The 25133-nt window shown below is 37.5% G+C and overlaps 1 protein-coding gene across 10 annotated transcripts in view; it reads left to right on the plus strand.

Annotated features, from left to right (window-relative positions):
- Window positions 1–25133, plus strand: part of ZNF385B (zinc finger protein 385B) — a 438948-nt gene that overhangs the window by 304560 nt on the left and 109255 nt on the right. Inside the window, exon 1 of one of the 10 annotated variants that reach the window (XM_037000373.2) lies at window positions 23321–23760. The exons of 8 other annotated variants lie outside the window; for them this stretch is intronic. The gene's annotated coding sequence lies outside the window, so the exon portion shown is untranslated. Of the gene's footprint in view, window positions 1–23320; window positions 23761–24066; window positions 24365–25133 lie in introns of those variants that run through there. One more of the 10 variants, XM_037000376.2, reaches the window with a different exon arrangement.

Here is a 25133-nt window from a genome sequence, read left to right on the forward strand (position 1 = left end):
CTTTTTCACTCAGCCAGAGAAAAAATATTAGTTTCTCATCAAATAGTCACTGAAATAGATAGTTTTAAAACTATCTATTTGTTCAACCAAGTTAGTAACCTACAAAGTTGGGGCCTGGGTGCCCTCTTTTCTAACAAATGTGGAGGACCATCTGGTATGGTGCTAAAGGCCTACTTTGAAGGCAACATCTATAGCTTCTATTCCCCACTCTTTCACATACTAGATGAATGACCTTGGGTGAGTCATTTAACTTCTCTGGTCCTTGTTTTCTCACTGGTAATAATAGAGGCTGATTCATTCAACATATTTCTGGACTAGATTCATTCAACAAATATTTATTGAGCTCCTGATATTTGCCATGTTTCAGTGAGACAAAAAAAAGAAAAAGCAGTCCCTGTCTTCAGGGAGCTGAGAGCTTAATAAGAGAGACACTTATAAAAATAAATGCATATAGTAAAGTGGCCTTGACACTATACAGAAATATATTGTATGATGGCCTGAACTCTCTTGCTCCAGTTCCCAATGGGGAGGTACATGGGGTGCCACCAAAGGAAGAGCAGTCAGCCCTATCTGAGTTCAGGTAGGGGAGAGGAGACTAGCAAAGACTTTACAGAAAACTGCTTGAACTGCACTTGAGTATCATTTTCCAGAAGGACTGGGGATGTAACCTGTAGATTTAAGTCAACATAAAGCCTCAGGACCTAATAGAGGTCTTGCAGGGCTGGAATGTAAATATGAGATAAATTTGCAAAGGATAGCTGCAACAAGTGGAAAAGACTTTGACATAAGGATTCTGGATTTTGTGAGAAGCCATGACATTTCTAAGTAGAGCTTGTAAACTGTTCATATATGTATTTTAGAAAGATCACTCTTGCAAAGTGTGACAAAGACTTGGAGGGGCCAGTTAAAAAGCTCTTAGAGAGACACATGGGAGAGATGTTAATGGTGACAGCAGTAGCTATGGAGTGGAGGGGGAAGAATCTAAGACATGAGGGAAGTGATTCCTCTAAAATCATTGAATGGAGGAGGAAAATCTCTAATATTCTGGCTTTCAGCTTTTGCCTCCCATGAGTTAATTATTTCAAGACTGCTAAATCAAAACCTCTCAAAGGAAAGATTTCCATAAACACACTAAATGGAAATATATTTTTAGACCTTTATAAAATGGCTTATTGTTCTGAATTCTTGCCTTTAGACTAATGTGATTATTGTTTTTAAAGGGGGCTCTATAATGTTAGTACAGAATGATTAAGATATTAAAGTTGACCCTTTATTCAGGAGACGTATCACAGACAAGTAAATAGGTTCTGTGAGTTACCCTGAATCATGTGCTATACAGTGAAAAGTTGAAAACAATACAGTTATGCTTACATTCAGAAATTCCATGAGGTAGCTTAGCATATATACCCAGAATCCTCAGAGAGCCTGAAACAAGAACGGAGTCTGTGAGCAGCTAACCTGGAAGTCAGAATTCAGGCTTAAAATTCCTCTTACCCATCCCCACTCATCTTCAACTTAATTTTTCATCTGGATGGTGTTCATTCTCTGGGCTGAATCATGCCCTTGTGCTCCCGAAATGAAAATCTAACTTTCTGTTGGACATTTTACTTGGTTGGCAACTCAAATACAACACCTCCAAAACTGAACTCCTCCCTCCTCAAATGTTCGCCTTTTTTATCACAGTCTCATATTTTGTCATGACTAGATCCTTGAATTCCTCCATAGGCATTCTTACCTTTTAATACTTCCCTTTTGTGAATGCTAAACCTCCCCACTCCAAGCATGCTGAACCCCTTTATTTCCCGAGATGTGTTCTACTGAACTCTTTTTTGCACATGCTTGGAAGGCCTTCTTGATACACATATAAAAGCAGATAACACACATATAGTCATTTACTTCATCTGGCTGAATTTTACTATATTTTCAAGTCTCCGTGAAAAAGTCACTTCCTCCAGAAAACTTTTGTAACCCCAGGCCACTGTTGTTAGGAACCCCTCTTGCAGTTGTATGATGGCCTGTACTCTCTTGCCCCAGTTCCCAATGGGGAGGGAGGGCATAGGAGACAGGAGAGTGATTTTGCCCCCAGGGCACATTTGACAGTGCTTAGATACACTTTGGGTTGTAAAATAGGGCTGGGGTGCCACCAGCATCTGGTGAGTGGAGGCCACTGATGCTGCTAAATACCTTACAGTGCACAACACCCCTCAGCAAACAATCACCCAGTACAAAAAAATTTGCTGGGCTTGAAAAACACCGTTCTGTTGTAATTGCATATTTATTTGTGTGTTTCTCCCACTAAACTGTAAACTTTTGGAGAACGAGGACTGTGTCTTATTCAACATTGTATATGCAGGAGGTAACAAGTTGCTTAGCATATAGTAAATGCTCAGTAAATATGACTGTATAAGTAGGTCGAGAGATTGATGGATGGTTTGAATGGTTTTCTGTTCTAGCCCAGAGAGAAAAACTATACTTATATGTGGACTAAGGGCAATAAGTTCTGAGGTTTCACTCCTGAAGGGCCTGATGCCACTTTTGCCATTTGAGGTGCTGACCATGGAGAGAAGCAAGCAGACTCAAATAATGGATGCATGTTTTCTGTTTTGTTGCACATTTAAATACATATCATTTTATTTACTTAAATACTATCCTAGTCATTGAATGAGGTATAACAATTATGTGTTTGTACATTGCTAGCAATCAATGTAAGTCTGGGACCTACCACAAAAGAGCATTTTAGCATGTGGTGATAGGGAAATAGGACTTGGCTTAAATTCTGGCTTTGTTTCAATAATGGTCTGTGTAAACCTAAATACAAGTTTTAGTGTCATTAATCTTTAATTTTCTCAACTACCAGCATACTGTTATTTTGATGATTACATGAAATAAAGTATATAAAATACTTGATAGATAGTATACTCCATAAATGCTACTTCCCTCTGACTCTTCTCCAAACTATTTATACTAATTAGGAATTGCATTCAACTCAGAACAGAGCCCAGATAAAAATGGCTTAACAGATAGTTTATTTTTCTCCCACACAAAAGAGGTCTGGAGGTCTGTAATCCAGGGCTTATATACTGTCTCCACAAAGTCATTAAGGGATCAGGATATTTTTAACTCAACACTTTACCAGGCCTAAAGTATGGCCCTGGACCTCAAAATGCCTGCTAGAGCACCAAGTCACCCATCTGTGTGCCAAGCAGCAGATTAGAGGACAGAGTAGAGAAAGTGATATCCTCTTTCTTTTAAGGAGCCTTCCAAAATTCATTCTACTAAATTAAGTGCGCTCATGTGTAAATTCCTTAAAACGTAGCCCCTTAGAATATAAAGCACAGAACACTGTAGTAATGACAAGAAATCACTTTGCCATTCCATACCTAACATTATTTTACTGTCTCTAAATTCATGTATGTTTGTGTGTGTGCATTTGCATGTATATGTGTGCATTTATATATGTATATGTATATATTCTCAAATAAATTTAACTATATTTTAATGCAAACTTATAGAAATGGAGCGCATTAGTTCTGACATCCAAAAATTATTTAATTTTTAAAATAATATTACTTACTGAGAGGGTCTAGAAACCATGACATCCTGGGAGCAACAGGTACATCCAATGTCCAGATCTGGGTTTCTAAATTGTTTCAAAAACAACCAGGAATCTTTGGAGATAAGTGCTAGTATCACTAGTAAGAAGTCATATTGTTGTCATTTGTCTCTTGCTATGAAGTGATCAAAGGCTACTTTACCTCTGCAGTATTCTTTCAAAAAACCCAAACTACAGTCCAATCATGAGAAAAATATTAGACAACCTCAAATTGAAGGACATTTACAAAGTACCTCCTCAAACTTGTCAAGGTCATGATAAAAAAGGAACAACTGAGAAACTGTCACAGACTAGAGGAAACTAAGGAAATTGGATGAGAAAATGTACTGCGCTGTTCTGGTGCTCGATCCTGGACAGTGAAAGGACATTAATGAAATCTGAATAGTCTGGAATTTAGTTAATAGAAATGTACCAGTATCGGTTTCTGCATTTCAACAAATGTACCATGGTAATATAAGATGTCAACATTAGAGGAAACTGGGTGAGGTATATGGGAACTCTGCATTAACTTTATAATTTTTCTAGAAATTTAAAATTATTCCAAAACTACATATAGTTTATTTTAAAAATACAAATTACTGGCACACAGTGAAAACCTTTTGTGTTCATTTATGTAGGACGTCACCTGCAGTAGATGCCTTTGAGTATAATCTCCATGCATGAAGGGACTTTTGTCTAGTTTGTTTCTAGGTATTTTCCCTTTATCTAAGGAAGTACCTGGCATAGAATAGGCCCTCTACAAATAGATGTTAAATGTTGAATGAATGCACATATGGTTCCTTCTAAGAACAAATTTATGTGTTAACTTAGGGATAATACTAAGGAAGAAAATGCACACCAAAAAGCCCTCTGATCTGTTCCTGAGTTAGTGGTTTTCCAGTGCATTATTTTGTGAATTTTTAGGCTGTTCTGACTAGCCCTCTCTTTCACAGTCCAGGAGAACCAGCATACTGTTTCTCCGTAAGTTTCCTAATGGAACATTTTTTGAGAGATAGGTCCTGGAGGAGTTGGAAACTTAGGAAATTTATTAGAAAAAGAAGGGTTTGTAGTACTGATTCTAATTCAAGGAAACTGAAGCCTTTTTATTATCCTACGAGATTAATAGATCAGGGATTAGAAAGCTGTATGGTACGAATTTTCTATAAATGAGTAATTTTCTTTCTATTAGAAAAAAAAGATCTAATGAGAAAGGCACTTGATTAAAACTCCAGCCTCACCAGTTACCACCGATGTGATTATAGCGTTCTTTAACCTCTCTAAGCCTTAATTCTCTAGTAAAAATGGGACAGTAATACCTCACAAGATGTATATACAGTCCTCTTTAAATGAAAATATAGGCTAGATTACTGATTACTGTAACAAGAGCTCAAGAATACAGTGGCTCCTACAAGAGAGAGGCTTGTTTCTATCTCAACTAATAATCCAGAAATGGTATAACGGCTTTCTGCGAGCCCAGGCTACCCTATCTTTTTGCTTAGTCACCTCTGGTCTGCATTACTTTTTTTGCATACTCACGTCACCCCCAATTCCAGAATCCAGAGAGAAAAGCTAAAGGAAATAACCCTTTCCTTCCAAGGGCATTGACCCGGAAGTTGTTACTTCCACTGATACGCTATTGGCGGGAACCTGGTCGTGTGGCCGCAGCTGGCTGCAAGGGAAGTGGGAAATGCTTTCTTCATCTGGGAAGCAGTTTGCTAAACTAATACTTCTGGTGTCATGGAGATTAAAAAGAAAACTAGCACAGCCTGCCTTCCGTAAGCACCTAGAGTAGTGCTTCACATAGAATAAATGTTCACCAAATTATGTCCTTTTTAAATCATCTGAAAGATGATTCAAAAGAAGTTAAGGAGAAACACTTACCAACTCTGACTTTAGCATTACTCCGAATTTAGAATAAACCTTTCTGAGAAGCTATGTTTGCATTTGAAAACTAGCCTATCTTCTTGTAAATTAAAGCAAAACTCTCAAGAAATAAGATTAATATTCATCGTAAGGAAATTACATGGCAGAAGAAATATTTCAAAGCATACTTGTTTTTATATAGAATGACATCAGCTAGCTACTCTTCTAGCTCAGGAAACTGCAGATTAATTTAGAAGGAACTGTGCCCTGGTGAAAAAGGAAAGATATGAAGTAAATTGTTACTTATATTTTAATGTAGAAATTCTTTCCTTTGCTAGTTGTAATTTTGTTAATCAGAATTTTTCTGTTTATTCTGCCTAGATTCAGTTTTAAACTTTTAGCAGTAATTTATATTTACAGACATGAGACTGCATCTTTGGAGCTTTTTTCATTTTCCTATTGGTTTGGTTTGATTGTTTTTTTGAGGATAATTTCTATTCCCTGCTGAACTCAATTTTGTTCCAGGCACAGCAGTTTATATTGAGCCCCATTCATGCTAAGCTTGCCTAGGACATTCATACATTCTGTGCCCCCGCCCCAACTGCAGATTATCAGCCCCTCATGTGATCTTTCAGGCCACACTGCTGTCCAGCTGGCAGCTGGACACGGCTACTCAGTTGGCCCTGCTCTTTGGAGACACTGGCAGCATGAGGGGTGAACATGATAATAGTTGTATTAGCCGGGTTCCCATGACAAAATACCAAAGACTGGGTCAGTAAACAGCAGACATTTATTTCTCACAGTTCTGAAGACTGCAAAACTCAAGACAAAAGTTCCTGCTACTCAGTTTTGGTGAGAACATTCTTCCTGGCTTGTAGGTAGTTCTCTGTGGCATAGAGAGAGCTATGGTTTCTCTTCCCTTTCATTCACTCATTCATTTTTATTTATTATTTTTTATTGATATACAGTCTTATATTGATTTCAAATAGACAACAGAGTCTCTTCCTCTTCTCATTAGGGCATTAGCCCTATTGGATTAGGGCCCCACTCTTATGACTTCATTCAACATCTCCTTAATTATCAGGCCCTATTTCCAACCACAGTCACGATGGGAGTTAAGGCTTCAACACAGGAATTTTGGGAGTATACAAATATTCAATCCATAACCCACAAAGGGTGAGCATTTTATCTAATAATTGCTCTGGTGCCATCCTGGGCAACCTGTCTAAAATTTCCTATTGTAGAGGAAAAGATTGCTTCATTGGCTTCCTAAAGTCTCTTTCTCTAATGAGATACCTGGTATAATGTCATTATCTGGCCCCACAAAATGCCTTGGGAGTTATAAAATGTTAAGATATTAGAATATAATAAGATACTTGTAGAGCATTCGACAGTTCTCTTGCTTACATTATTCTCTTGAATCCTAATGGTAACTCTGTGAGAATGGTTGGGATTTTTTTTGGCTCTACTTTACATGTTAACAAATTGAAGTTTGGAGAAGTTCAGTGATTTCCCCAAGTCTCAAGGCTAATAAATGATTGATACTGAGACTCCATACCAGGCCTTCTAATTCCTAATCTACAGTAGACCAAATAGGAGCTGGAATTTGGCTCTGGAGTAGCTAGGTTTGGTTTCTATCCAAGTTCTGTCATTTATTAACAGTAAGTGGGAAAGTTACTTAACTTACTAAAATTCTTCAATCTTCTCTGTGACATGGAAATCATAGAGTCCACTTCATAAGGTTCTAATGAAAATTAGATTATATAATGTGTAGAATTCACTTACATAGCACCTGCTGCATAGAAAATTGTTCAAAATTGTTGGTTATTAATTTCAAGCACATATCAAATCTGACTGAATTTAACTCTGAAAACATATTTGTATGTTTTATTGGACTTTAGGAAAAAGTATTGTTCAAATTATATAAGCTATTGACTGATCTCCAAACATGTTACAAGTTTGTAAGTCTCATAAATTTCACAATATACATTTTATTGAGATATGAGCATCTTAATTATCACTTCAACATCTCTCTCTGTATTTGTATATTTATCTTGCCTGGTCAAACAACAGATGAAAAGAGTTACCAATTATCATGCATTTTAAATTCTACCAGTTACAATTTAAGGGAGCCAGTGGAATATTTTGGTTATCTGGCTTTGTTTTGAGGTCATTTAATGCTTATTAGTACAGGAAACTGAGTTTGGAATTCTCATTTTTCACTTAACACTAGTAACCTAATAACATGTTATTGTATGTTATAACAACATTTGCTAATAATTGTGATCAAAGAAACATTAGAGAAGCAAATATTTAGCTGCTTAAAATTTGGTATACAGAAAAGTGAGATTATTTGTAATTGTTCTCCACATTTTCTAGGATTCAATCTCTACTGAAATACAAGTTTTTCTATTAGCTTGATTTTAAAAGCCTAACATAAGAGGTCATTGTCACATAGGCTTATGTCAGCCATAATGACTATACCCTAATGTGCCCAGATTTGTTGGGTGATTACGAGCAGGGTAAACTAATATAATGCATACTTTAATGTGTTTTGCACATTAGTCCTGATTCTCATATGGAAGATATAATTTCATACATTTCTAGATTTAATATGTGTGCATGTTTCATATGTCAGGGTAAACTAATACAATGCATACTTTAATGTGCTTTGCACATTAGTTCTGATTCTCATATGGAAGATATAATTTCATACATTTCTAGATTTAATATGTGTGCATGTTTCTGGATGTAAAGTGAGGGTGGCTCTTACTCAGATAATTAGCTAGTTTCATGCACAGTCAAATGAGCTTTTCTCAGGTAGGAGAAACTACCCCAAACAAGGAGTTAACATACTTGGAGCAAAGTCTATTAGCAATGTAAATGTCATTACTCCTGATTTGTGACCCCGAACAAACAGGGAAGGCCACTGTGACTTTCAGGCTTCAGGAGTAGAGTCTGATGACTTTGAAAGGTAAAAGAACTACTTCCCAGTAGGTATATAGGTTAGTCAATTCTGAACTTTCTTGACTAGGAATTAATAATATTAGTAGCTTGAGTTGATCCTAAATGGTTCTCAGAATCTGGGCAGAGCAACTATGAATAAAGTAAATGGTAACATAGAATTATTTTCTTTTTATGCCCCATAGTTGGTTTCAGTGGGACAGTCACCCACGTACACACCCTCTGATGGTTCTTATTTGAGCAGGCAACATGACTATTCCTACTACATCAGTTTGTTTTGTGAATAATTGTTGTAGTATTAAGATATGGTTTCCCTTAAGGTATGTATTCAGAAAGGAGAGGTGCCCATCAGCTTGTGTATAACTCATCCCCTGCCCTTGTCACAGATGTTTGTTTTGTTTTCCTTGCGGGCTTCTTACGAGCAGGGAGTGTGTTTCACTCAGGATGAACACAGGGACTGCCTCCTAGTAGATGCATAATAAATATTTGAATGAATGGATAAACAGATTCGAGCTTATGAAAGGAAGTCTATGGTACTTAAAATGTGCAACATACAAAAACATAATATGAAGAATCTATTAACGTTCTTATGGATACACACACACGCACACAAATACCCCATATTCAGAGTACTGTTGCTAGCTTAGGAAAGTAATTCATGTCTAAGGGGTCTGGCCAACAATAATACCATATAAATATGTAATTAAATAATGAGTAATTGCCAAAGCAGGAATAAACACCTGAAACCTATTAATTTCTTAATGTGAACAATGGATATATGTCAGTTTAACAAGATTACGATAGTTAAATATATCAGCCCCCAAGAGAACTTACACAGACTCAAGCACATTGACATTTATTCACCTCCATCAGTTATTTGGGTTTATTTTTTAAAATGAAGACAGACTGTCAGTACAAACCACAAGCAATTATTCATTGTTTTCCTTGCTGTGGACATAACTAGTATTCATCTTAGTAATTTACTAAAAATTCTGAAGTATAATTATCCAAACTTTTTAAAAAAGCAATTATGGCTTTTTCTAATAAGAATAAGAAGTTATACAACTTATAAGGTTTTAATAAACCCTTATGTTAACCTATTTTTCCCTAAGATTAGTACTTATAAAAGAGCGCAGGTCCAAATGCCACATTTTCTACTAGAAATGTACTGACATAGACAGGCAAAGTTTCTATTTAAAGTAGATACCAACTCTGTAATTAGAAAATTATAGTAGTAGGTCTTATAGATGAAAAGGAGCTGTATTCATGTATACTTTTTGGCATGTATTATTAGAGAAATTTTGTTTCACTGTAAGACTATATATCTGATATGTGAGCAACTTTGTATTATCTAGTCTGATTAAAACTGGAAGTAGCTTAAAATGGAAAAAAAAAACTTATTCCAAGATCTCTTCTGAGGAGGTAGCTTTGGCTTACCCCCACTAATCTGGCATTAAACAACAAGGTCGCTTCAGTCCAGTCGGGCCTGCATAGCTTGCTTTTTGTCTCATGGAGTGTTCTGAAGGCCTTGAAGGAAGCCTTAGTTTTTACTGTATTAGCCCAATGGTATAGCGCTTCTCCTCCATGTCAATTTACAGATAATGATCTGCCTCAGTGTCTCTTCATAACCAGTTTTCTCCTGGACTCCTTCTTCCTGTATGAAGAATGCTTGAAGCCATCTGTTAGAGCATTTCCTCAAAAGCTCTAGCAATAGGTCCTAGCAAAAGAACTAGCCTTTTCCACAACACAGTTATTAATAACTTGATCAGAAAGACAAACATACTACTGCAGCAGAGATTACTGAAATGATATGGTCATTTGGATTTACTCTTTTTGGTTAAACTGCCGGCATTTTGTGAGCCCATCATGGATATGGGATTAGACGTAGGATCCAACCACTTCCTGTCTCTTGCCCTCTTCTCCGAATTACAACTCTAATGTCAGCATCTCTTTGCCACTGATTTTCTCTGAAATTATTATAGAATATGTGAATCATTATGTTTGAGTTCAGTAGTTGTTAAATGAATGTTTATCTAAAACTGAGTGGACCTAAAATGATTGTGCATAAATACAGATAGATATTTACAACACAATGCAACAGGAATGGTGGTGTGGAATATAGGTATTATAGGAACACAGTGGAGGGATACTTCACCCAGGCTGAGTTGGTCAGAGACTTCTTAAAGAGTGAATAGAAACAGGCAGATGAAGGTGAGAGAGGAGAGAGCGAAAGGTCAGCAGGAGAAAAATCACAGAAGTGGGAAATGGCATCGTGTATACAAGGTACAATAAACAGATGTGTGTTGCTGATGCAGTGCTTGACACAGAGATGGTGAGGATGAATCCCAGATGGTGGTTAAGGGTCTCATCATAGAGGACCGTGTAGGCCACTTTAGTGTAAATCAGATGGTGAGGGCAAAGCTCCATCATGGAGCCCCTGTTGGTCTGGTTCATCCCACATGCCCAACATTGTCCTTTGATCAGGCACACAAGTACTGACACTCAGCAGGTATTTGCTGAATATATGGCTGAAAACAGGGATTTTAAAGCAGAAGATTCATGCAGTTCAACTTGGGTATTTTATTGATTTTTTTCAAGCAGGATCTTTGAAGATGTATCCAAGAATAAAAGTAGAGTGAAGTGGAGATGAGGGTCTGAACTAGGCAGTGGTCAGTTACAAGGATGAATTTGAGATATATTGGAGAATTAAACATCCAAGACCTACTGGCCGTGTGGCTATGAGAAGAAGAGAGGTGGGGCTATGTGTTATAGTAGTTGCCATCATTTAACTTTATACAAGGAGAGGAGTTGTCTAGGGAAAATCTCAAGTTTTTCTGAAGACATACTGAAATGTAAATTTGTTCCAACTTTTACTTTTAAAATGAATCCACAGAGAAATTCTAATCAATTTTCAATGATAATATGGTAGAACTTCAAATTTTTTTAAATATCCTGTGGGTAGTACATTAGCATTAGGACAAGAGCATAATGTAAAAACTTGGGCACCCCCTTTAAAAAGAAATTCAGTTTATTTCAATGGTGCCAAAACATTTTGACATAAGTAATTACCACTTATTCTTCACACAGAAATTTTGGTACAGAAGTATGTTATTTGTTCATTCTTTCCTCCCTTTTTATGCTTTTCTTTTCTTTTTTTTTTTTTTTGTTAGTAGTCTTCCCCTGAGGATAGCATTCTACAGGGAAGAGGGGTAGAATTAGCTACCACATGGTGCCTAACTTAAAGATGAGTAGTGTTTGAAAGCCTCTCTGCTCTGCATGGGAGGCCAAGGAAAATTCCAAATAAACAGCACTTCCACTTCTGTTTCTCACTCTGGCTTTAACATTTGGTGAGGGGCAGAACAAAGCCAACAGAACAAAAGGCCATCCTTCAATCCAAATCATGTGAAATTTAATTTGTACTCAGGTGCTTAAAAGTAGTATTAAATATCTAATTCTTGGACACTGAAGATTTATAGGAAATATTGTTACTGTTTTTCCTTTCTGGCTCTTTGGCACTGGCTCTCTTCCTCTTCTAAATATAGCTTTTGTCATCTTAGAATGTTCCTTTAGGATGAGTAACTTCATTTTCTCACATTTCAGAGTAAAATTAGCCCACATAGGTTTGGTTCTGGATGTGGTTAGGGGGCATCCAGTTGGGATCACCCAACAGGAACCTGGATATTCAGAGCCGGGGGAAGGGGCAGAGGCTGGGACGCTGAGCAGCAGGCACGAGCAGAGACTGTGCCCTGAGAAGCAGGGAGCATTCTGGGAGGGGGGGTAGGAGGACCACCCCCAGGAAGCCAGGGGTGAAACCTGACCATCATCAGACACAGAGCAAGCAGAGGAAGAGCGGTCCTCGGAGAGGCGGAGCAGCTTCATCAGGGAGGCCAGAGGAGGCCCTGAGGAGACACATGCCAGAAGGCAGAGCTAAAGAGAGCTTCAGGAAGAAGGGGGCAGAGGGCAAGAGAAGCAGAGAGATCCTCGGCCAACCCACTTCTCTCTCACTGACCTGCCCCCTAATCTGCCTCCCTGCATCCCTGTATCCTTACCCAACTCTTCTGACCCATAAGGGAAGACGGTCTGTATCACTGTTCTATACTTACAAATGTTAATGATCTGTGCCATGTGAAGAATATAACTTCCTCTGTGTAAAACTATGACTTTAGATAAGCTTCTTTTAGCATTGCTTCCATCTAGTTTGCATATAGGCTTTGTGGCTTTTAATGGTCTTTTCCTGTTAAGTAACTGCAACTACTCTGACTGTAGCGTGAGTGTTTCCATGGTCATTGTTTTCATGGTTACCCACCAGATTTTGCCATTGTGCTCAGGGATATCTTTTAGTCTACTCAGCTCCTTGTTCAGAATGAATACCTTCCTCAGACCCAAATAGAAATGGTTTAGATTCTGCTCCCATGGACTTCCTACTTTGTTATTTACACTCAGAGAACTAAGAATTTTGAGAAGGATAAACAGAAAAGTTCCTCATATTGTTACAGTATTCTGAGCGAGGACAAGACTGTCTGATTCATATCAATTCTAATCTGTACTTTATCCACAGAAAGGTGTGGTTCTGTTTTTCCCTGAGTAGATTGTAGTTTAGCTGTGTTTCCCCCACTGTAAAATGCAGTTCGTGTATAGGATTCAAACTTCCTAATCTAGGCAAGGAACATAACTTTTATTAAAGCACCCTCATTGTGTTAATTATTATTTGCCCATTCCTCCTAGGGAAAGATTTTGTTAGCAATCTTAAAGATCATTAGAATTAAGAGGCTATTTTAAAAATCATTCCTTTCAGTTCACAGGGATATAGGTCTATATAAAGATAAAAGAAGATGGTTCTGATAATAATGCTATGTTTTTTATCAAGTGAATGTCAGAGCTCATTTATAAACCTTATTTTCTATGACATTTTGGTGAGTTTTTTTATTAAAGTACTTTTGATATACAATCTTATGATGGTTTCACATAAACAACACAGTGGTTTCAACAATCACCCATATCATCAAGTCCTCACCTCTATTGTCCTATCAGCATAGTATTGGGGAGTTTGTTTTGATTCTCTTTCTTTTATTTGCAAAGAAACTGAGATATAAAGAAATCAATAATTTATCTAAAGGCACATAACCTGAGTAACCGTGGCATTGCTGACGTAACAACTTGGTTTTTTCCTCTAAGCTTGCTTAAAATATTGATGGAGCCCTTGAAAGCTTTCTCATCTGTTTTTTCTTTTTTCCTTATATAGTATTGATTTTTATTTTTGTAACTTCAAAATTCATATAGCACAATTATTAAAAAGTTCAAAAGTAATCTTCTTGAATTTGGCTCTTAACCTAAATTTTAGATAATTTTAAAGACCCAACTCTACTGCTTATAAAATATAACTAATAAATAATGCAGACAATTTTCATCAATATTGAGCCAATTGATGCACTTTACTTTTGTAAAGTTTGTTTCCGAGAACTGAACCCATCCTTTAAGGGTTTTCTATTTGGTTTTGGTTTTCATTTTTTCCTGGTAGCTGCTAACTTTACAAAGGATTATTAACATGTTAGCTGGTATTTAGTCTGGCAAATTATCTTATACCTTTATCTGAAACTAATTGCTATTACTTAAAATTTTCCTTCCAGGATTAATAGTCCATGTGAAATTCTTGGAGACTGAGGAAAGACTATGACTCAGATATATTGATAAGTATTAATTTCTGATATAGATGTGCTATGAACACCATATGTAAAGTCTGAGAAGGTATGTTAGGGAGGGAAATGAATCAGCCATTCGCTATGTAACTTTCTTAATCTTTAAAGAATAAACAGTTACTGGGTTAACATCAAATACTTGAGAGTAAAATCTTGACATATAGACTAAATCTGAATCCTTGCCGTAATATTTGAGACACCCAAAAATCAAATGTAATTGTAGAAATTCAGATGCATTGTCATTTATTGATTAGTCCTGGTAACTTCTATGATAAAGTCAAATATTTCAAACAAAGGATTATCTTTTACCAAAGAATTATAAATGAGAGCCTCTTTGAAGGGAGTTCTCTCTTTCATGGTTGTTGCTTGTCCGTCCTTCCTCCTGGTGGAGAAGAAGCAGGACACAATGGGAAGAGAAGGCCACCGCAGTTCGAGCACGTAGGCCCTGACCCTCAGTCTCAGTATGTGGTATTGAAAGGTGAAAACCAAAATCCCTGACTTGGAGTACTGCTGAAGTCTAGAAGAGGAGGACGGAGAGCGTAGACTCCATGTGGGCTGATCCTTTCTCCTGCACACTGGGGAGAGGCCTGGCCAGAGAGGGTTGTATCTAAGAATGATATTATAAGCAGGAGATGACCTGTATTCATTCTAGATCTTATACTCCCAGTATACTGCTAGTGGATATCTGCAGGATATAGAATTTGCAAGGGCTGTCTTAATACTATATTTAAAACAGTTTGAATATATCATAAAGCTGTAGATATATCTTTCCTAATCTCTTAATTGTTTATACTTTAAGAACATGTGACTATTCTGTTGCATTTTAGGAGCAGTTTAAAGTAGTGCCTATGAGCAGTAGTTCAGGCTGAGACAGGGCTCCGAGTCATGAGTTGGTTAGCATTCAGAGTTGTGCATTCACTGGCTGTGGAGCTCTGGGCAGGGTGCTTCACCTGCTGAGTGGATAATAAAATCTTCCTCTCGGGTTGTGGTGAAAGTCTATGAGGTTAAAATCTTTAAAAGGCTTAGCTCAAGTAAATGCTCAATAGATCACAGTGCTGTCATCATCATCATAATCACTGTCGTTATTTTTCCAGCTGTTATTCCTTATCATCTATAACTATTGCAATGACCTTGGACAAGTCATGTAACCTCTCTGAACCTCAGTTTCTTCATCCATAAAATGAGGTCCTTGGAGCACAGGATAGCTAAGGTTCTGTCCAGTAAAGAGCAGGGACTTTTTGGTCTCTGCTTTTTCAGTTTATGTCAAACCTGTACTTGACTCCCAGGCTGCACTGTGTATCGTTAATGGAAGTTAGCTACTGTGCATGTGTGTTCTATTTTAAGCAAACCTGATATTGAAAATATGAATCTTTTGTAAAAGCTGAAAAACTCTGGATTAAATATGCAATTTATGAAACAAGTATTTGCTTTACAGAAAAAGTCACTGTAGAGTTCTTTTATTCACTAGTTCTTCCAGTACATTAGAAATCAAATTGATTTACAAAAAGATACTCAGTTTACCTGCAACTTTTCAGAGACATATGCAGAGATTGTAATCTCTTCAAATCACAGAATCCTTTAAGAGTTGATTAAATCTGATTCTGTTCTCCCCAAAATGAGCATGGTTGCAAATATTTGCATTAAGTTCTTGGGTGGAGGTAGGGAGGAGTTCATGGATCCTAATTTAAGAAATCCTGACATAAATCCAAGATAAACAAAGCCAATGAAAATGGAATATGCTGAGGATATTGGAGGCATTTCTGAATTCAGACCTTCAAACACCTGGCCCTTTTCAGTAATAGAGAAACAAAAAGAGAACTAGCATCTATTAAAGGCATACTCTGTGCCAGACATGGTACTAAGAATTTTTTTGCCCCTGCAAACCTAAAAAAGGCAGGTGTTAATTCTGATGAGAAAACTGAGGTTCAGATAGTAAGCAATTCTCCAAAGTTGCATCACTAGTAAATAGTAGAAGCAAAATCTGAACTGGGGCCTGACTCTAAAGCTACTAAACCATGATAAAAGTCTCTAAATTCTTTCACATCTCTTCCTAAGCTCCCTGTCTTTATAAAAGAATAGATCACAGAAATGCAGAGCTGTTCCTTAGTGAACTTCTCGTGAAGGAGCTCCCTACGTCAGTGCCTGCTGACAGCCACTCCTGCCCCTGTCCAGTTCTGTGCTGTCTTAGTAAAGCGGGGCTGACTTGCAGGAGTGCTGTGCCTCTTCTGGGGTGGGATAGAGCAGGCAGAGAGCTGAGAGGTGATGGATTCTCTTGGCTGGACATGACTCAAAAGTCCTGATCCTCTACGTGCCCCAGTAAAGGTTTCAGCTGACATCTGTGTGAAAGAGCTGTCAGCTGAGGAGCTGAGAAGTGGCCTGTCAGACTCAGAATGTCCCATTTGCCAAGTCTCACATGAGAAACGTGAAGACAGGCCCCATTTGGAAAAGAAGACCTGCTTTCCAAAAGATTTATTACATAAGGGTCATGCTGCACGACATGTGCTATGCTCAGCAGACTCAAGTCCTCCTTGATTCATTCACATTTCACAAGGTAGCTAATTAATCTGTTCAAAAAAGATATAATAGATAGGGGAGCAAGTGAAGGGCCTTAATGTGAATGACAAATCAACCTGATGTCTTGTTGGAATTCTATCTTGGTTCCATAAGCCAATATTGAACTTTCTTCATAAACAGCCTCACCCAAATTTATGCAGAAATCACTGAGATTTGCACACTTAAAGACCATTATATATTAAAATAGGGTCAGTATCCCCATGTTCTAACTTACCAAAATAGAATTTTCTTGATGGTTTGGTAATAACACAAATCCATTTTTGCTTTCAAGTCATTTTAAGATACACTATCTTATCACCACAGACTTCACAGTGTGTCCTAGAAAATCATGCTGTTTTCAAGGTGATATTAAAGGCACAGTGAGATTTGGTATTTAATTTAGATTTTCTTCATCATTTCCCATATGATATAGAAACTGCTTCATAAAGTCACTTGCTGCTAAGCATTTCAGACCTTTATTTGGCAGAAGTGAGAAACACAACTACCTGAAAATGTTTGGGAGTGAAAATACGCATGTTTAGAAGTAGCTGATATTTGATATGTAATTTTTCTTATATGCTATGTATGGTGCAAGAGATTCTCTACTAGTGTAAAGGCAGTACTTTCACCTTATATCAGCAAAGCAATATAACATAGTGGTTACACTATGAATTCTAGAGACAGACAGCGTGGGTTTGAATTTCTGCCACTTACCTGCTTTGTGACCTTGAGCAAGATACTTAATCATTTTGTGCCCTGTTTTTGCAGTAATAGCAAGTTCCTCCCTTACTGTGTTAATTTGACTATTGCATAAATGAATATAAGCATAAAGTGCTTAGAACAGTGTTGGAATATAATAAATGTAAGTATTGGCCATTATTATACAAATGCATAAGATGTCCAATAAACTCTATATAAGGTGTTAGAGGGTTCAAAAAATAAGTTAGGTTAGCCTTAGTTTAGCATAAGGCTTTACACCAAGTTATTCCTAACCCTATCTCGAGGAAGCCCTAACTAGGATGGTTGCTATTTCTTCTGCTCTCTTATATCAAGTGTGCATATCAGTGAGTGGTCCCATCACATTCATGATCTGAGGATGCTGTGTACCTGTAAATGGAAATGCACACCAAGTATTTGGTAGATTGAATAAATACCATGTCTCACACATACCCAACATACTTTGCCACGTGTATGTCTGTCCTACTGACATAATGAAATGCCCTTAAGCGTTACTGTCTTCATAACAGATTGTGGATAGGCAGTGAATGCTAAAGGGAAAAAGTCAGTAATAATGTGTGAGGAGTCCTTCAAACCATTTGATATTTAAAGAGTCTTCAAAGTTGAAAAAGCTGGGGACATGTAATCATTCATTCACTCAGAATATGTTCAAGTACCTACCATATGCCTGGCATTATAGAAGCTGGGAATAGAGCACCTAGAATATAGTTGTTGCTGTCATGGAGATGATATTCTAGTGAGAGGAGACAATGAATGAGTACAGAAAACAAGATAATTTTAGTGAAAGATCAGTGGGTGGAGTAAATAAACCAGAGCACTGTAATAGAGGGAATGCCTTGCTCGAAAGCCTCAATTGTGTCTCAACTGAGCTGAGAAGTAACTGAATTTGGGAAGAGAGTTCCATGCTGAGCAAACAGCAAAGGCAAAAGCCTTAAGATAAGAATGAATTTGACGGGTTTGGGAAACAGAGAGGCAGCCTAGGGGCCAAAGGGAGGTGGTCCAAGGTGAGGTTTTAGAAGTAAACAGGCGCTTAGTCATGTCACTATGCGTCACGGTAAGGTGTTTGGTTTTATTCAAAGTGCAGCGGGAAGCCATAACATTCTAGAGAAACATGATCAGATTTGTATTTTTAAACAGTTTGCTTAGCCAGTGTGGAGCTCCAAGGGTAGGGGAGCAAGTGTTCCGAGAAAGGTTCATTAAGAACCATTAGTTGCCATCCAGACAGATGATGATGATGGCTTGGACTAGAATGTGGCAGTGACATGGAGAGAAGCAGAAAGATTTGCAATATAATATATGTTGGAGGTCGACACAATGGGCTTGCTAATAGTCTGGATGTAGGTGATGAGCGAAAGGCGGGACCAAGGAATCACATATTTTAAGGTCTTGCTCATGTCCTGCCTTCACAGTGAAACTGTCTCCAGCCATTCTAACCCACTTTTGTCTCTTCTTTTGGTTCAGCAGTTATGCTTTTGTTGAGCTCATAATACATGCAAGGTACAGTTCCAAGTGCTTAGGACACATTAGTGAACAAAACAAAGATCCCACCTTTGTAGAGGATGTATTTGCTCCTTCACTACTTCCTATCTGGGCCTGTAATTCATACTAAATTTTATGTGTCTTTGTCTATAATTGTTTGAGATAGATTATTTTTGTTCTCCAAATAGACAGTCACCATCTTAAGGTTGTGGAACTCCAGTTTTCAGTTCACCATCATGTCTAACTCAGTGCTGGGGGGAGAAAAAGTAACAGTAAAAATATGTCTTTTTAGGGTAACTTCTTGTTTATAGGTTTGCCTACTTTAAATAAGTAAATCTGTGAAAAATCCAAAATTGCAATTCAGATCATTGGAAAGGCAATCATTTTTCCATTAAAAATGGATTGTTTAGTCACTCAAGAGTTGCTTTAAAATAACAGATTCCCCTAATGAACTTAATTAAAAGTTTGTTAACAAGCCATTATGTATTTGTCAGGGGATGTGCGTACCGGAACTGAAGCTACAGTATCAGTGGCCATACTCAATTTAAAATTAATCCAAAATAAAGGCAAAGGAGATGAAATTTGGAATTGTAAGCAAAAAATAAAATAAGTTCTTATTTCTACAAATTCAAGCATATAGACCATTTTATAAAGGAATTCCATTTTTCCTAATTTATAATTTATAATTGACAATTATAAATTGATTCTTTAACAGATCACACTCATCATTGCAATGAAAAGTAACCATTTGAATACACAAAAAAACTGGCTTCTGGTCATGGCTCTCAGAGTATATCTTAAACAAAGAAGAAAACAAAATTCATGGTTTTATGTTTTTCAAGGAAAACTAAGCATCTTCATAAGCACTCATAGGATATTGGCTCCTTTTCAACATCTTTTATAATAACGTTGGAGTGAGGTGCCATTTTTGCTAGTATAACGCTCTATCAAATACACCTGTCCTGGGGGTTATTAAATTTTTTAAGATTATCCCAGGAATCCACTATTTATGACTTTGTTTCTGTGGAAAATGCCTCTGAGTTCTAAAATACTAACTTTAAAACACAAGGTTAGGAATACCCCCCATATATAAGGGAGTCCTCCTAAACTTGTCTCTTTAATTCTCATAATCCATTTCCTTATTGAAGATCATCAAATTATCAATGAGAAAGCAAACATTTAATCAGGTAGTACACGGGAGCACAGCTCTTTTACGAGTGTAAATGTCATTTCCTTTACCTCATTCATTCATTCAGCACACTGAATGCTTTCTCTGGGGAAGGCACTAAGTAAACAGCAATCAATCTAACACAGAGGAGCTTGCGGGAGAAGACACACACACAATAGGATGTCTTCAGTGTGGTAAGAGAGGAGTAAATGAAATGTGTTGCAGGTTCAGAGCAGAGAAGATACTTTTCTGACAGAAGTGGCAAGGCTTCCTAGAAGAGATGGCATTTAACATGCCATTTGAAAATGAAAGGAATTTGAAAGGGGACAGAAAGGGAAAAGCTTCATGGGAAGCATGACAGCATGAACAAAGTGATAGAACTAGGAATGTGTGTATGTACAAGAACCAGCCAGTGCTTCATGCAGTGAACATTTCAGGAACAACTACTAGGTATAAGGCACTGCTTAACCCAGAAAGAAAAATAAGATTAGGGCCTTACCCTTGAGGAATAATTCAGTTTTAGCATATCTTAGAAAGTGTGGATAAGAAAACAATTCTCAGGTTTGAGGACAGGGGTGGGTCCTGAACTGAGGTGTTGGAATTGTATTCTATGGCAGCTCGCTTGGTACATTGATAATGATGCTTATCATTTACTAAATCCTTCAATGTTCTATACAGTTTAGTAAGAATTGACATGCATTAGTTCCTTCTGAGATGTGATTACTATCTTATTCCTACTTATCAGCTGAGAAAAGTGGGGCTTACCAAGTCAATTAATTCATTTAATGTTACCAGGCTGGTAAGTAGCAAAGGCAGGACTTGAACAAGTCTACAGTACTGGATTTCAGAGACCACAAGTCACTGAGGGGGTCTATGAAGTCACTTGAATAGAAAAATGATTGATTCAAGTTGTCTTTCTTAAGAATTCATTTAACTACAAGGGGAATACAGTGATTAGGGGATTATGCTCTAGAGCAGCTAATGTGAACCTAAATGAAGGTATAGGTAATCGTTATGAAAAGGGGAAGAAGGTGAAGATGGCATAAAGATAACTGACTTGATTTGGGAACAAGGAAGAGGAAGAAGTCAAATACAGCTTCAAGTTTTAGAGTCTGTGTAACTGAAGACCTGTGGTGCCAGGCAGTGAAATAAATAAAGATCGGTAGAGAAGGAATGTCCCTGGGGGCGGAGAGTGGGGGGGTGGGGTGCTGGAATGCCCGGCTTAGTTTGGCAGGAGTTGAAGTTGAGATGCCAGTGGGGTGCAGGTGGCAGGGGTCCAGCAGATGATGTGAAATACAAAAGCTGAGTTTGGAAAGAGGCTGTTTAGATATGACATCATATTCTAACAATGGCACTGATGTCAAGAAGGACTTATAAAGGACTTTGTAGTTTTATTAGACTGGATCTATCAGAAGCCAGAACACAAGATTTATGGGGTGAAGGGATAGTAAAAATGTGCAAAAGAAAGTGTGGGCTTCTCTAAAATAAGTTAAAAGTTAAGGGAAAAGAGAGAGTAGTTTGTAGACTAAAAGACTAATAGGAATGAGGCAAGTCTTTGAAAGTTTCCCTTACGAATGGAATGGCTAGGAGAGATGGCGACTGATGGAGTAAGATCTTGGAATTGGTGGGGCTGTGTTAACTCAGGCGCACAGGTGATAGGCTAGCTGGGAGAGGGATGCCTGGTGTCTCCTTCAGGTTCATCTAGACTCTTCCCAACGTTTAGATCACCATTTACATGCCACCTCTCTATTAAGTCTTCATCTCTCCTGTGGTTGGTTCCCCCACCGAGGCTTAAATGTTTCTTACCGCATTCTCCTGCTGCTCTTAGTTTGTACATGCAGCATGGTCCAGTGGTTCCCAAGTATCAGTATGCTTCAGATCCCCTGACGGGCTGGTTAATACACAGGGTGCTGGGTCCCACCCGCAGAGTGTGTGGTTCTACAGGTCTGGGAGGGAGCCTGGGAATCTGCTTTGCTAACAGGTTCTCAGGCGATGCTAATGCTGCTGGTCTGGAGCCCACACCTGGTATCTGAACTAAACTAAGGACCTGTGAGAGGTACAAATACAGGGTTTGGGCATTTGAAGATCTACTAGAGTGCCAGACCTGGAAATGTTCTGGAAAAATACACCAAGCATAAGGCATGATTTAAGGGCAGGCAAAACAGAATGGAATGTTTGCCTAGCTCCATGAAAGAGAAGTACTCCGAAGGGAGCGTCAGCATAATCCATACTTAGCAGAGCATTTTCTTGGAGGAGGCCTGTCATAGGCAGAGATTTTAAACAGTAAAATAAAAAATAAAAATGAAAACCATATTGGTGACTAAAATTTTAATTTAATCATGAAGAACCAAATATTATGTGCACAATTGTTATTTGGGGCAAAGTAAGTACAGAGCTAGCATACTATGTTCCATTTAGAATGTTATTTTGTTTTTATTCATGACAAATGAGATCATTGGGCCTGGAGGTAAGCCCCATTTCTAAGATCTGCTTTTATCATTATCATTCTGATTGCTGCATCCAATTCTTCCCTGAGGCTTACCTGTTCCTGAGAGTCACCGAGCAAATCTGACATAAGCAGATACAACAAATCTCTCAACTTGGGTGGGTGTAACTTGTTTCCCGTGTCACTGAAGTGTTGCCTGTGGTTGCCTATGTGCTAAGTTGTGCAACCAAAGGTGCAAAATCCTCCCTGACATTTGCAAACCTCAGACATTTCAACTTTCTTTCATTCAGTCAAATGCCCACTAAGCTAGTTATCAATATTCATGACAATCAGCTTAGAATGAGCAAAGTACCCATTTGGTCACAGCCACACTGTGTAACACAGACATATCAGACACCTTATCTTGATAACATGGTCAGATGCCACTAGACGGAGAGTGAAATTAGCTAGATGAGCAAATAATGTATCGTTTTAGTTCCAAGCCTACACAACTGCTAATTTGCCTATAATAATTCTCCCATATAACTGACATTAGGTTTTTTTACTTGAAATGTGTAAATATCCCTATTAATGTTATCAACATCAAATTGTTATCTGCTTTAGTCTTTTTAAATTATATGTTGTGAATCTTTATTTAAAACCTAAAAATCCACAAGAAAGATATTCTCATGCCTAATGGCATGTAAATAAACTGACAGTATAAAGTTCATATTTTGAGAACATATTCCTTTTTGAAATAAAAAGCAATTTTAAAATGAAGATTTGGTTGCCCACCTAGAAAAGAAAAACAATCCCTTTACATCTTAGTGATATCAAAAATGCAAAATTGCCATAATAAATAAATATTTGGGAAGAGTTGAATTCTTTTGTTGGGAAGAAGAAGTAGATATCTGATGATTTGATTTCATTCTTACCACGGCAGAGTGGTAGTTTCCAAGTAGCTGGGAGACACTCAGAAAAATTGCATGAAAGAAAGAAACTTGTCAGTCTTTTAGGATATATTTGGTCCAGTGTCGTCAGAAGGTAGTCTGCCCTCTCCCTGGAATCAAGTTGCAAACATTATCCTCAATAGTAATTAGAGCTAAGCGGCAATTACAGGGACATATGATTTGTTCAGATGCACTGCCTGTTGGCTGTTTCCTAGCACCACATTTTAAAGGAGCACCAGGTTGAAATGATGGAATTATTTATCTCTGAATGTAATACCTCGTACAGTGCTCGAATGCAGAAGTGAATGCTGACTGTCATCTTAAAAACGAAGGTAAGCATTGCTGGCTGATCAGCATTGATACCTCAGGGAACTTTATCTTGAACTGTGTGACAAAAATGTAAAATGGTTAAAATCAATTTCAGAAAAAGAGGCAATTATCAGAATTAGAGCAAATAGAATTAACTTTCACAACTCTCCTGCCCAATATCATATCGGTGTTCCTATCCAGTTTTTATTTGAATTGTAATATATTGGGTCACTTTGCTAAACATAATGAAGAGGTGAGTGATTTCCCACATTTTCTTTTTCTTATGAACTGCAGTACCTTCTTCTTTTGAAGTTTGTCTCTGAATAACTACCAGGTAAAAATGAGATTCATGTGTAATTGAAGTATGTTAGAACCCTCTCTGTCTTTTCTTGTCAGGAAGTATATTTAAGCTGATGATTGTACATGTTTAAGAATTCACATTCAGACTGACAATAGTGGCTGGTAGCCTGTAATAAAATTGAGTGACATGGGTGATTTGTAATCCCATCACATGATTTTTATGATAGGCACATTTCAAGTTTTTGATGTTCCCTCTAGTTCAAGTGAGAAATAAATGGCTTCATGCTTATTTAGACCCTTGGGCATAGAAATCTCTCTGGAAACCAGGTAAGTTTAGCTCCTCAAGAGAAAGTATTGTCTGCTATAAGGTTAGATGTATTTTGCATGTATACAGAAGATATTTATGAAATTCTCATTTCTATTTTATTATTATCATTTTAGTTTTCTCTACCTAAAAAAGTATCTTTCAATTTTGACATTTTAAAAACACAAATGAATATTACTATTAAGAAAGAGCTTAGAAACTCTTGGCACAAGGAAGATGTTTTTATCTTGTAGTCCCCAGTGGGATTTTAGGTAGTTTGGAAAATATTGACAAAGCACAGCTTCTTTTATTCTACCGCATTGGTTTAGAGGTGTAAACACTGAGGGTTCAGTAGACCTTTGCAAAAAAATGAGTATATTAAAGCCAGTGTGCATTCATTTTTCCAAGGTTCTAATGACTCTGTGATATGTGACCTCTTCGCAGACGCTGTTATTCAGTATAGTTACCAGAGTTAGGCTAGCTCCTGATTTTTGCAAGAAATTTTTCCCAGCCCCGGGTCCACCACTGGCTTCATTTTGTATGTTTACTTCATTGTGGGATTATTTATCTCTGAGTATCATTGTCTTCAGCAGAAAAAGGTGGATGATTGTAAGGCCTTTAACGATTTAGAAGTCGATTTACTACATGCACCTTGTGCCTCCCAATGAAAATATATAGTATTTGTATAAAAAATACACCATTAAATTGTATAGTGGGTTAATATTAACTTTTTCCACTCTCTCATGCCAGTAGCAGGTACTATTGTGTGAGCATATATATAAACAATCCTCA

Source organism: Manis javanica, chromosome 12 (assembly GCF_040802235.1).
Source record: "Manis javanica isolate MJ-LG chromosome 12, MJ_LKY, whole genome shotgun sequence".
Taxonomy (NCBI): domain Eukaryota; kingdom Metazoa; phylum Chordata; class Mammalia; order Pholidota; family Manidae; genus Manis; species Manis javanica.